Source organism: Leptopilina heterotoma, unplaced genomic scaffold (assembly GCF_015476425.1).
Source record: "Leptopilina heterotoma isolate Lh14 unplaced genomic scaffold, ASM1547642v1 Lhet_99, whole genome shotgun sequence".
In the NCBI taxonomy this organism is placed as follows: Eukaryota; Metazoa; Arthropoda; class Insecta; order Hymenoptera; family Figitidae; genus Leptopilina; species Leptopilina heterotoma.
Genome location: NW_025111206.1, coordinates 1,611,014 through 1,624,009, shown reverse-complemented (window position 1 = coordinate 1,624,009; position 12,996 = coordinate 1,611,014). Strand labels below are relative to the sequence as shown.

Sequence of the window (12,996 nt, the reverse complement as noted above, 5' to 3'; positions counted from 1 at the left end):
ATGTTCTTTCATTCATTCATTTTTTCTGTCCCTCACACTCTGAAGTTGTCTTTTGTTTATACTTTTGTTTTTTATTATCCTTAGATTGTATATTACATTATTATGTTACAATTATTTTTATCTCATAATTAATTCAACATTTTAATGACAAATAGAAATCATCATAATTTTTTTCACTTTTTTTCATTAAAACACTAAAATTTTGTTAAATATTATGGTTTGTCAAATTGAAATTATTTTTATTCTTTACTTCTAAACAAAATTAGAAAATTGTTAAACAACTGTGATTAAGAAATAGAAAATTGATTTATTTTGCATTATTTTTCTTTATGAATCACAATTTTTTTAACAAAATTAATATTTTGTTTTAGAAAAAGAAGAAAAATATTTGAACAATTTATATTTTTAATCTTATTTTTGGAACAGGATTTTCCACAGAAATTAAGACATTCAAAAATTTCGAATTCAAACCTTTTTTAAATTAAACAACTTATAAAAGTATTTGTTATAAAATATGAAGATATCGATTGCTCCGAGTCGAAGACTCGGAGTGATCGATTTCTTCATGTTTTATAATAATTAAAGATGACCGAGAGATAAAACCATTATTTTATAATATAAGAATATTGTTACTGTAATTTTATCAAAATTATTTTCATCATTTTAATTCAATTATTATTTTCTAGAATTTAAAATTATTTTTTATGAAAATAATTAAATTCCTTAAAAAAATTTTATTATTTATGAAAATAATTGAATTCGTGTGGAATTTTTATTATTTGTGAAAATAATTAAATGTTTGCATACAATTTTATTAAAAAATTTTTTTAATAATTGAATTCTTTTTGGAAAATTTTATTAAAACAGTAGATATTGAAAATCATTGAAATTAGAAAAATGCATTTTATATTTTGAAAATAATTGAAATTAGAAAAATGCATTTTATTTTTGAAAATAATTGAAATTTGGACAAGAATTTTTTTGACATTATGAAAATAATTGAACTTTAAAGAAAAATTCTGTTATTTATAAAGATAATTGGGATTTTTACGAGAATTTTTTTTCAAATTTTGAACATAGTTAAATTTAATAAGAAGAATTTAAATATTTTTTTGAAAATAATTGAATTTCTGCAATTATTTGTAATTTCCCTAAAATTGAATTTTTTTTTAGTGTTTTCAACAATTTCTAAATTTTTTTATTAAAATTGTCTTACAAATAATAAAATTGATATCTTGAGAAGAAATTTATTGAAATGTTTAATTTATATTCTTCGAAAGATAATTCAATTATTTTCGAAATTATTGATATAGGTAAAATTCTTTATAAAAATTCAATTTTTTTTCAATATAATCTTCTCAATGCAATTAATTTATTTTCAATAGTTTTAATAAATTATTTCAGCGTATGTTCAATTATTTTTATACGAAATAAAATTCTTAACAGGAAATTAAATTATTGTTGAAACAATTTTAATAAAATTTTTTGAGAGAATTCAACTCGAAAAATTCAATTATTCTTAAAAATGTGGTTAAAATTTTTCGAAAGAATTCAATTATTTAAAAATTTGTTGATAAAATTCTTTATGTGAATTTAATCTTATGAAATAATTAATTATTCAATAAATTATTTATTTTTGTATTTAAATAATTGAATTCTCCTTGAATTTTCGAATAAGAATTGATTTAAAAATTAATTTCACTTAAAATTTTAGATAATAATTAAATTTTAGAATTGTTGTGTAGAAATTTTTAGAGGTAATTAATTTTCAAAAGATTTTTAATTGCAAATGTATGAAAATTTTAGTTGTTTTAAAACTGTAATAATATTCGATTTTTTATTTTTAAAAATGATTAATTTATTATTTTTTTTAAAAATAATTTAAGTTTTGAATAATTTTATTTAAGATTTAAAAAACAGAAAGATTGAAATTTGGAAAAATTTCATTTGTAACTTCTAAAAGTAGTTTAATTTGAAAAAGATGTTTTACTTAAAAAATATTTAAAATATTTTAATTGAGTTATTTTTAAAATTTTAATACATTTTTAATAAAATTTCTCTAAAGAATTCAACTATTTTTCATATAATTTTAATTTATATTTATATCGATATCTTCAATTATTATTTATATACAAAATTTTTCGAAACAATTTAATTATTATCTTTCCACACAATTTTAATTTAAAAATGTATTGAGAAATAATTGATTTTGTTAACGAGAAATTTTTATTTAAATTACATGGAAAGTATTTGAATTCTAGTAAAAAATTTCATTACTTTAAAAATATTTGAATTCTTGTGAAGAAATTTATTAATATTTTAAATTAAATTCTTCGAAAGCAATTTCAATTATTTTCAAAAATTTTTGATAAAGTTCTCTATAAGAATTGAATTGTATTCAATAATACAATCTGAATTAAATTCCTCGAAAGAACTTAACTATTTTCACAAATTTTCAATAAAATTTAATTTATATTTTAAATGTTAAATTTAAAAAAGTTACAAATATTTTTATATTTTTTATACGAATGTAGATTGGTGAACGTATCATCAATTAATTGAATACTTTCGTTATTTATTTTAACGGAATACTATTGACCGTTTTTGTTGAGAGTACTTGTCTGACCGTGACGGCTGTTACTACTTCAGTAGCGTTCATTTCCAGATTGAAAAACATTTTTGATTTATCTACTTTTTACATTTAGTTAAATATACTAAATTTTTAAATCGTTAGATTCCAAATAACTTTAAATTTTCAAGTTCTGAGAGTAAAATATTGTGCCTGACCAAATGATTGATATTACTACTGTGAGAGTAGATTAAGTAAAATAAACCCATTTTGAATTGTTTTCTTTTCGTTCTATATTTCTAATTTATTTTTTTATTAATCACTGGTAAAAATGGGTCGTCATTGTTATCATTAGAGACTATAGAAAATTTTTTAAAGTTAGTTAATTTTAGCTTTTTCTTTTGTTCTATTTTGGAGAGAGTAACTTTTTTTGTCTGACTGTTACTGTCTGTTGCTACTGTTTCTAAAATTCCATGCTGTGAAAGACTGCACGTTGTCCTATTGTTTTTGTTTTCTACTTTGTAACATTTTCCACTAGCTCTCGCTCACTCTTCCTCTTTTATAAAAAAAAATGAAAAGAAAAAAAAATTCAAAGGAAAGTTCACAAACAATAATTTTGAAACTAGAAATAAAAATCTAGCCATTGTTTCACTTTTTAGACATGTTATACATTATACGCTTATACGAGAATTATTAAAAAAAAGAAAATGGGAAAAAAAATGTCAATGCTTTGTCACCCGAAAAATCTGGGATTATACAAAAAGCCTTTCATCTCTCTCTCACGAATATATGAAAAAAAAGTGGTGGAAAAAAAAATTTAATCCTTACTTTTTAACGAAGGACGGAAAATTGACGAATTTTGTAAAACAGGAAAACAGAGATTCTCTTAGAGAGAATTCTCTCACTTTTTTTTTGTCTTTTTCTCTTTATCTTCCTTTCTCTATCTTTCTCTACTGTATTTGAGGGATGAAGCGTTTAAAAAGCTGCGAGAGTGCTCTTTAACGTTTCAATTGCCAGCAGCCGGGGCGTGGTTTTTGGGGATATAAACTACGTACTCAAAACTCAGTAAACAAATATCTCGCCACGGAATATTATGTAACGTATATATATAGTCAAATTGTCAACTTTGCGTGAAATGAACATTTTTACTTTCACGTTTATGACTCGAGTATTCATGATAACATGTATTCTCGTGTTCTACAGAATATAAACGATAAATGGCATAGATATCGTGTGCACTGCGATAAAAAAGAAAATAAATTTCAAAAGACGCGGCATTTTTTTTTATAATGATTTATTTATTTCAAAATCAGGTAAAAGGAAACTTGGGAAATAAATTTATTTGATTCAAATAAATGATTACTTGTCTATTGTCAAATGAATATTTATGCTTGCATCAAAGAATTTTTGTTTAAATTTTTATTTAAGTATATTTTTATTTGGAATTTATTTAATTTTATATATTTGAAATTTATTTAATTTTATTAAAATTTTTATTTAATTTATTTTTTAGTTGAAGTAACATTTTTAGTATTTGAACCAATAATTTCAGTATTTAAACGCACTGTTTTTCAAAGAACATCAAATTGAGACAAAAAAAAGTATCAAAATTGTTGCGAGGCAACAATTTTGATACTTTTTTTTTGTCTCAATTTGATGTCCTTTGAAAAACAGTGCAAATAATTTCAGTATTTGCAAATTCAATTTAATTTTCGTATATTAAATTTAAATATTATTGAAATAAAATTTACTAGACACAAAAAAATATTAATAATAGCCAAATAATCGTTTGTTTGAGTCAAATAAATTTTTCTATACAGAAATTATTGATTCAAGTAAATTTTTTTTAGTGTATGAAAGTTTTTAAAAATTTTGTACACCACTTAGATATTTTTGGCTATAAATACATCTCTGTATTAATTGCTTTTCAAAGAATAATAATAATAAAAAAATAATAATAATTGTTACGAAATACAATGAAAAAAAATTATTTGATTACTTGTTTATTTTATTAAATAAGTATTTATGCTTGTATCAAATAATTGTTATTTAAATTATGTTGAAAATTAATGAAATCCTGAGAGGAAATTTATTAAAATTTTTAATTAAATTATTTGAAAGACAATTCAATTATTTTCGGTAAGTTTTATAAAATTCTTTATAAAAATTCAATTATTTTCCATACAATTTCAATAAAATTCTACAAAAATTTAATTTTTGTTATCAAAAATTGTAATTGAATTTCTCGAAAAATTAAATTTTTAATTTTCAAAATTTTTTTAAAATTTTCATAGAAGAATAAAATTCTTTACAGAAATTTAATGATTTTTAAAAGTTTGAATAAATTGTTTTCGCAAAATTTTAAATTATGTTGAAAATAATTGAAATCTTGAGAGGAAATTTATTAAAATTTTTAATTAAATTATTTGAAAGACGCAATTCAATTATTTACGGTAATTTTGATAAAATTCTTTATAAAAATTCAATTATTTTTAATGCACTCTTTATAGAATTTCTTATAAAATTTAATAATTACTTTTCAAAATTTAAATGAGAAGAAATTATAATTAAAATTTTTAATTAAATTCTTGGAAAGAATTCAATTATTTTTAAAACAATTTTAATAAAATTTCTGAAGAGAATTCCGCTCGAAAAATTCAATTCTTCTTAAAAATTTGATTAAAATTCTTGGAAGGAATTCAGTTATTTTTAAAAATTTTGATAAAATTCTTTATGTGATTTTAATTTTAAAAAATATTCAATTATTCAATAAATTATTTATTTTTGTATTTAAATAATTGAATTGTCCTAGAATTTTGTAATGAGAATTGATGTAAAAATTAATTTTATTTAAAATTATAGATAATAATAGAATAGTAGAAGCGTTGTATTAGAAATTTGTAGAAATAATTAATTTTTAAAAAGTAAATTATAATTTATATTTAAATAAAATAAATTTTATTGGAAGCAATATTTTTAGTATTTGAACTAATAATTTCAGTGCTTAAAAGACAAATTTTTTTAAATACATCTCTGTAATATTTTTGATCCTTTTTTTGTCTCAATTTTATATTCTTTGAAAAACTGCAAATAATTTCAGCATTTATAGCTAATTTCGATTTTATTGATTTAAATAAAATTTACATGATACGAAAAAACATTGGTAATAGACAATAATCGTTTATTTGAATCAAATAATTTTTTTATACAGACATTGTTGATTCAAGTAAATTTTTTTTCAGTTTTGGAAAGTTTTTTAAAATATTATAAATTTACAAAGGTATTTTTAACTAACAATACATCTCTGAATTAATTAATTTTGAAAGAATAATTATGAAATAATTGTTACGAAACACACTGAATAAAAAATTATTCGATTGATATAAATGATTACTTGACTATTATTATCCATTAATTATTTATTTGAATCAAATAATTATTACTGGAGTCAATTAAATGATATTTGCTTCAAATACTATAATTATTACTTAAAATGCCATTTTATTCATTTAAATAATAATTTATTTAAAAATTATTTGATTCAATTATTTTATTTTGATATTGTGTTATTTTTTGAAAATACACAAGTAATCTTTTATTTGAATCAAATAAATTTTTGTTCAGTTTAAAATATACAAATAATAATAATTAATCCAACCATAAAAATAGCCTCGTAAATTTAGTGAATAATTAAAAAAATGTATTTTACCGAAATTTTTTCAAGTAAATAATTCAGACTCTACTGTTAATTAAAAATCATATATAGGTATATAACTGCGTGAATTGAATTGGAAAAAAAATTGAGTATCCCTTTAATAACGGAAGGTGAAGTAATAAATTTAAAAATAGTTTTCGTGTGTGTGAAAATTGTCGGTTCACAAATGAGACATTCCGGTATTATATTGTTGATTAGTATCGCGTGTGCGGTTTCGTGACTAAATGTAATTGTATGTTTTTACGCTAAATCCGTGTTTTGGACTTTACGCGCGGAAGTCAATTCTTAGAGGGTTGGAATTTATGGAGTCGGATTTGCAGGTGACAAATTAAGTCGGGAATTGAAAATAGATTGCTTCATTCACTTTTCGGTATTAAATTATAATAATTTGAATATATATTTGACTCAAAACAATGAAATGTTAATTTTGTGTTTAATAAACTGGGCGAAAAATTAAGATGCGAACCAAGAGAATATATTTTTTAATTTCAAGTTTTTTTTATGTAATTCAATTTATTTTATTATTAATTCTATCAAATTACTCTCAAAATATAAATTAGTTAAAAATAACTAATTACCTATCAGTAAAATCATGTCAGACATTTTTTACTTTAGCAATTAGTAAAAAATGACTATTTATTTAGTTGTTGATAAATAAATCAATAATTACAAAAATAGTCAAATTTTAGTATTTTACTAATTGCATAGTTACCAAAAATTTCAGTTATTTTTACATTAAAAGTAAATTTAACTAATAATTAGTTATAATTGACTAATTCAAAATTTAGAGTATATTATATAATTACAAATATATTATATAATATTATTATTAAAATAATATTAATAATAGTAATATCAGTATAGTAATTGTTACCATTATTATTGGTATTTTTATTATTTATAATAATAAGAAAGATTATAAATTTGTATTATTATATACTTCACACATATATATTTGTATTTTATTTGTTAATTTTTACCTCAATTAATTATTGTTGAGTTATAAAAGAACGAATTACTAATTTCTTAATCTAACTAATCAACTTTGTAAAAGTTTCTTTCGTTATAATTACAAATTGCAAAGTTTTAATGCATTTTACAAACAACGCTTTCATTCATTAAGCAAATGCATCTTGACTGCACTTTCATATACTTGCTGTACATAAATTATTATTATTCTGGTCTTTACTGAAAAATGTATTGTCAACAATTTCTATTAAACAAATTGCATTTACGAAACAGATTAGTTATATTGTAAATAATTTTTTAAAATATATAATCATAGAAAAATTAATTAATTTTAAACAATTTTAAAATTAAAGATAATTCTTCTATTAAATATTTCAGTACATGATTAAATGCGTATACTTTAAAATTAAAAAGCAAATTAATTAAATTATGAAATTTTTTTATTACCTACAGTTAATATATTATGATGTAATTAAATTATAAAATAAAAAATAAAGTTAAAAATACCGAAACAAATGAATAAAATAATAATAATAATAATAATAATAATAATAAAAGTGCTTTACGAATATAAAATTCAAAATACGCAGAAATAGAAGTTGGCTTACTTAGTTCATACTTTACCTACTTTAGAGAATGCTACACCATCTTTGCAGTAGATAGAGTATTATAAAGTCAGACAACACATTTTAGTCATTTTTAATTCTTCTGTCGCGAAGTTTTAATTATTATTAATTCTCTAAAATATAAAAAATAAAATATAAATCTAAAATATAAATATAAATTCTTTTTCAGTAGATAAAGTATCATAAAGTCAGACAACGTTTTTTCTTAATTTTTTATTTCTCTGTGAGGAAGTTTTAATTATTATTAATTCTCTAAAATAAAATGAAATAAAATATAAATTATTTGCAGTAGGTAAAGTATTATAAAGTCAGACAACGCATTTTAGTAATTTTTAATTCTTCTGCTGGGAAGTTTTAATTATTTTTAATTTTCTAAAATATAAAAAATATAAATTCTTTGCAGTAGATAAAGTATTATAAAGTCAGGCAACGTTTTTTCTTAATTTTTTATTTCTCTGTGAGGAAGTTTTAATTATTATTAATTCTCTAAAATAAAATAAAATAAAAATATAAATTGTTTGCAGTAGATAAAGTATTATAAAGTCAGACAACGCATTTTATTAATTTTTAATTCTTCTGTAAGGAAGTTTTAATTATTTTTAATTTTCTGAAATATAAATCTAAAATATAAATATAAATTCTTTTTCAGTAGATAAAGTATCATAAAGTCAGACAACTTTTTTTCTTAATTTTTTATTTCTCTGTGAGGAAGTTTTAATTATTATTAATTCTCTAAAATAAAAAGAAATAAAATATAAATTCTTTTTTAGTAGATAAAGTATTATAAAGTCAGACAACGCTTTTTCTTAATTTTTTATTCCTCTGTGAGGAAGTTTTAATTATTATTAATTCTCTAAAATAAAATGAAATAAAATATAAATTCTTTTTCAGTAGATAAAGTATTATAAAGTCAGACAACGCATTTTAGTAATTTTTAATTCTTCTGCTGGGAAGTTTTAATTATTTTTAATTTTCGAAAATATAAAAAATATAAATATAAATTTTTTGCAGTAGATAAAGTATTATAAAGTCAGACAACGCTTTTTCTTAATTTTTTATTTCTCTGTGAGGAAGTTTTAATTATTATTAATTCTCTAAAATAAAATGAAATAAAATATAAATTCTTTTTTAGTAGATAAAGTATTATCAGGTCAGACAACGCATTTTATTAATTTTTAATTCTTCTGCTGGAAAGTTTTAATTATTTTTTATTTTCTAAAATATAAAAAATATAAATATAAATTCTTTGCAGTAGATAAAGTATTATAAAGTCAGACAACGTTTTTTCTTAATTTTTTATTTCTCTGTGAGGAAGTTTTAATTATTATTAATTCTCTAAAATAAAATGAAATAAAATATAAATTATTTGCAGTAGGTAAAGTATTATAAAGTCAGACAACGCATTTTAGTAATTTTTAATTCTTCTGCTGGGAAGTTTTAATTATTTTTAATTTTCTAAAATATAAAAAATATAAATTCTTTGCAGTAGATAAAGTATTATAAAGTCAGGCAACGCTTTTTCTTAATTTTTTATTCCTCTGTGAGGAAGTTTTAATTATTATTAATTCTCTAAAATAAAATGAAATAAAATATAAATTCTTTTTCAGTAGATAAAGTATTATAAAGACAGACAACGAATTTTATAAATTTTTAATTCTTTTGCATGGAAGTTTTTGTTATTTTTAATTTTCTAAAATATAAAAAATAAAATATAAATCCAAATTATTTGTAGTAGATAAAGTATTATAAAGTCAGACAGCGCTTTTACTTAAATTTTTACTCTTCTGTAGGAAAGTTTTAATTACTATTAAATCTCTAAAACATAAATGAAAGTAAATAATTAATATAACGGATTCAAAAATAACTAGTAATAATTGTAAAAATAAGTTTTGTTTAAAAGAACAATAATTCAAATTTCAGTTTCATTAGGAAAAGAAAAAATTGAAAATAAATTTTATTAAACAAATAATAATTAGGGGAACATAGTCTAGGTCGGCCACCTTTTTGACTTTTGTTTATAACTTTTTTTTAAAAATGAATTTGGACAATTGAAGTATATGGTTGGAAAGTCCTGTTTAATAGGAACATTTTTTCTGTACAAAGTAAATTGACAGGTTTAAAAATGAAAAAGTTATAAAGATTTAAAAAAAAAAAAATTTGTAGTCCAGGTTGGCCATTACAGTCAAGGTCGGCCATGTTTAAAATTCAAAGGGCATTAATCGTTAAAAAATAAAATGACATGTTTAGAGTTACGGAAAATTGATTCTTTATTGTTTACAGTTTGTAACTTAATGAAATAACAAAATAATAACAATAAACAATATAAAAAAATAAATATAAATAAAAAAAATTTTTGCACTAAAATATTAATAAAATTAAATAAAAATATTAATAAGATGATCAATTATATTATGAGTTATACAGAATTGCAGTTTTTGCAAATGAAGTAGCTCGTCCTCAACTTTGCGCATTTTAAACACATAGTGGCCGACCTTGACAGTAAGTAACATTACCGAATTGTTGTAACCATAAAGAAATACGTTTCGGGATTCGATTTTTTACTTTGTTTTCCTTTCAACCATGAGTCCCACAAATTTTCTGCATACTTGCCTTGACGATTCAATTTGTTTTTTATCTTTTATTAATGGTTTTTCACATTATGCACAAAACTTTTTTTGAGCTTTTTTTGTACCGACGTCACAGAAAACACAATTTTCGATTTTCCGAAAATGTAATTGAACAAAAAGTTAGGTTTCACTAAGACAAGCTTCGACAAAAATGCGCGTAGGTGGCGCTAGTGAACTTGACAAAAAAACGCGAGTGGCCTACCTAGACAGTAGGCCAACCTTGACTACATTCCCCTATAAATTGAATTTTATTAGAAAATAGTAATTAGAAATTAATTTTTATTAACGCTGAATAAAAATTTATTTGATTCAAATAATCGATTACTTGTCTATTGTTAAACAAATAATTACTTGTGTAAAATAATTTTTATTTGAATAAATTAAATTGTATTTGCTTCAAATACTGAAACTATTGGTTCAAAGATGATTTACTTGAATTAAATAAAAATTATTTGAATCAAGTAAATATTTATTTGCGGTAATAGACAAGAAATTCGGTTATTTGAATCAAACAATTTTTTTTCAGTGTAGAGAGATAATAATTAGAAATTGAATTTTATTAGAGAAATAATAATTAGTGGTTGAATTTTGTCAGTGAAATAATAATTAGAAATTGAATTTTATTAGAGAAATAATAATTAGAAATTGAATTTTATTGGAAAAATAATTAGAAATTGAATTTTATTCGAGAAATAATAATTAGAAATTGAATTCTATTGGAGAAATAATTAGAAATTGAATTTTATTGCAGAAATAATAAGAAATTGAATTTTATTAGTGAAATGATAATTAGAAGTTGAATGTCTTTAAAAACAAAAAACTGAACTTCATTCGAAAGAAAAAAAGTGAAAAATGAATTTTTTTTTAGAGAAATAGTAGTTAAAAGAAATTAAATTGAACTTCATTCGAAAGTCAAAAATAAGAAAATATTTTTTTCAGGAAAACTGTAAATCGTTACATGAATGATTTCGTAACTTAAAAATTTTTTCAAATTAACAATTAGATTTTGGATTTTTTTTATCACAATTTTCTTTTGATTTTGAGCGCAATTTTAGTTTCAGTTTTCAAATTAAGTGTCTGTACCAAAAAAGAAAAGAGTATCAAATGCTCATTTTTATCTTGTAATTTTCGACAATAAATGACATTTATTCACCGTCTTTGTAATACAAAAAATATATTTTGAATTTTCGGATTAATTTTTGTTTTATTTAAATTTTTGTTTTTTTTAATGATAAATAATTACGGACCAGATATTTGGTTTCCTGTTGAGCGTCAATGTCATCGTCTCGTGCGCCCAAAGATGTTGCGACGTCGGGTCGTTCCGCCCTACGCTACTAACGACTACGGGGCAGAAATAGTAAACACACTTGGCCTCACAGACACAGTGCCATAAAATGACACATGAAAATAAAGTGTAAAAAAAAGAGAACAACACCTTCTTTACAACACAAACTCGTCAATTTTAGAGGGAAAGTAAAATTAAATTTAGAATTTTTTTTTTATAATAAGATATATTTCACGTGTATTTATTATATAAGAGGAAAGTTAAAATTTCTTTAACCGGGTTTTTATTTTATTTACCGCGAATTTAAAATAAGGCATGTTAAATTTTGCCGGCGCGGCGTGTTTTGAATTTTGTTTTTTATTTTATTTTTTTTTTTTTGAAATGTGATTGAAATGTAATAAAAAAAATAATCGTGGATCGTAACAACCGGGTTAAACTTGTTGAATGAGTTCGTCGGCTCTCAAAGCGCAAGGTTTGCGATCAATCGTACGACGAGACAGAATTTTTGCACCCCCGAAGGGCGCTCCAGCATCGACATGCTGAAGGCAAGAAATGGCCCGGGCGTCGCGACGTCAGCGCTCACCCCATTCACGCGGTGATTGCAATCCCAGGGACGGGTTCGTTTAGGGCGTCTTTCCGATTTCCTGAAAACCCTATTCTGATTACTATCAATCGATAAGGTGTTTACACCTTGATAAACCTAATTCCTCATCATTTTAATTACCTCAATTTAATTCATGGGGAAATTTTCGAAATTCAATCATTTGTTTGTGAATTTTTTCATTTTTATTGCGTGATGCTGTATTTGTAAATGAATAGATAAATAATTGACTTTAGAACTAATTTTCTAAATAGATTAATGAATAATTGACTTTAGAATTAATTCGCAAATAAATAACTATGACTTTAGAATCAATTCGTAAATGATTAAAAAAAATAATTAACTTTGGAATTAATTCGTAAATAAATGAAAAATTAGAGAATTGAAGTAAAACATTTTTTAATTTAAGGTACGATTATAGAAAAAGAAATATTTGTTGCAAGAAAAATAATTTTTGTTACAAATATTTCAGGGAAATATTTTTGTTGCGAATAATGCAAGTAAAAATTATAATTATTGCAAGAAAAATAATATTTTGTGAATATTAGAAGAAAAAGTTAAATTTGAAGAAAAGTAATTTTTGTAGCGATTATTGCAGGGAAAA

The 12,996-nt window shown here is 21.5% G+C and overlaps 1 protein-coding gene across 1 annotated transcript in view; it reads right to left on the bottom strand.

The window, feature by feature from the left end:
• LOC122512435 (proton channel OtopLc-like) overlaps window positions 1-12,325 on the bottom strand; it is a 50,772-nt gene extending 38,447 nt beyond the window's left edge. Inside the window, exon 1 of the mRNA XM_043628251.1 lies at window positions 11,754-12,325. The gene's annotated coding sequence lies outside the window, so the exon portion shown is untranslated. The remainder of the gene's footprint in view (window positions 1-11,753) is intronic.
• Between the last annotated feature and the right edge of the window lie 671 nt (window positions 12,326-12,996).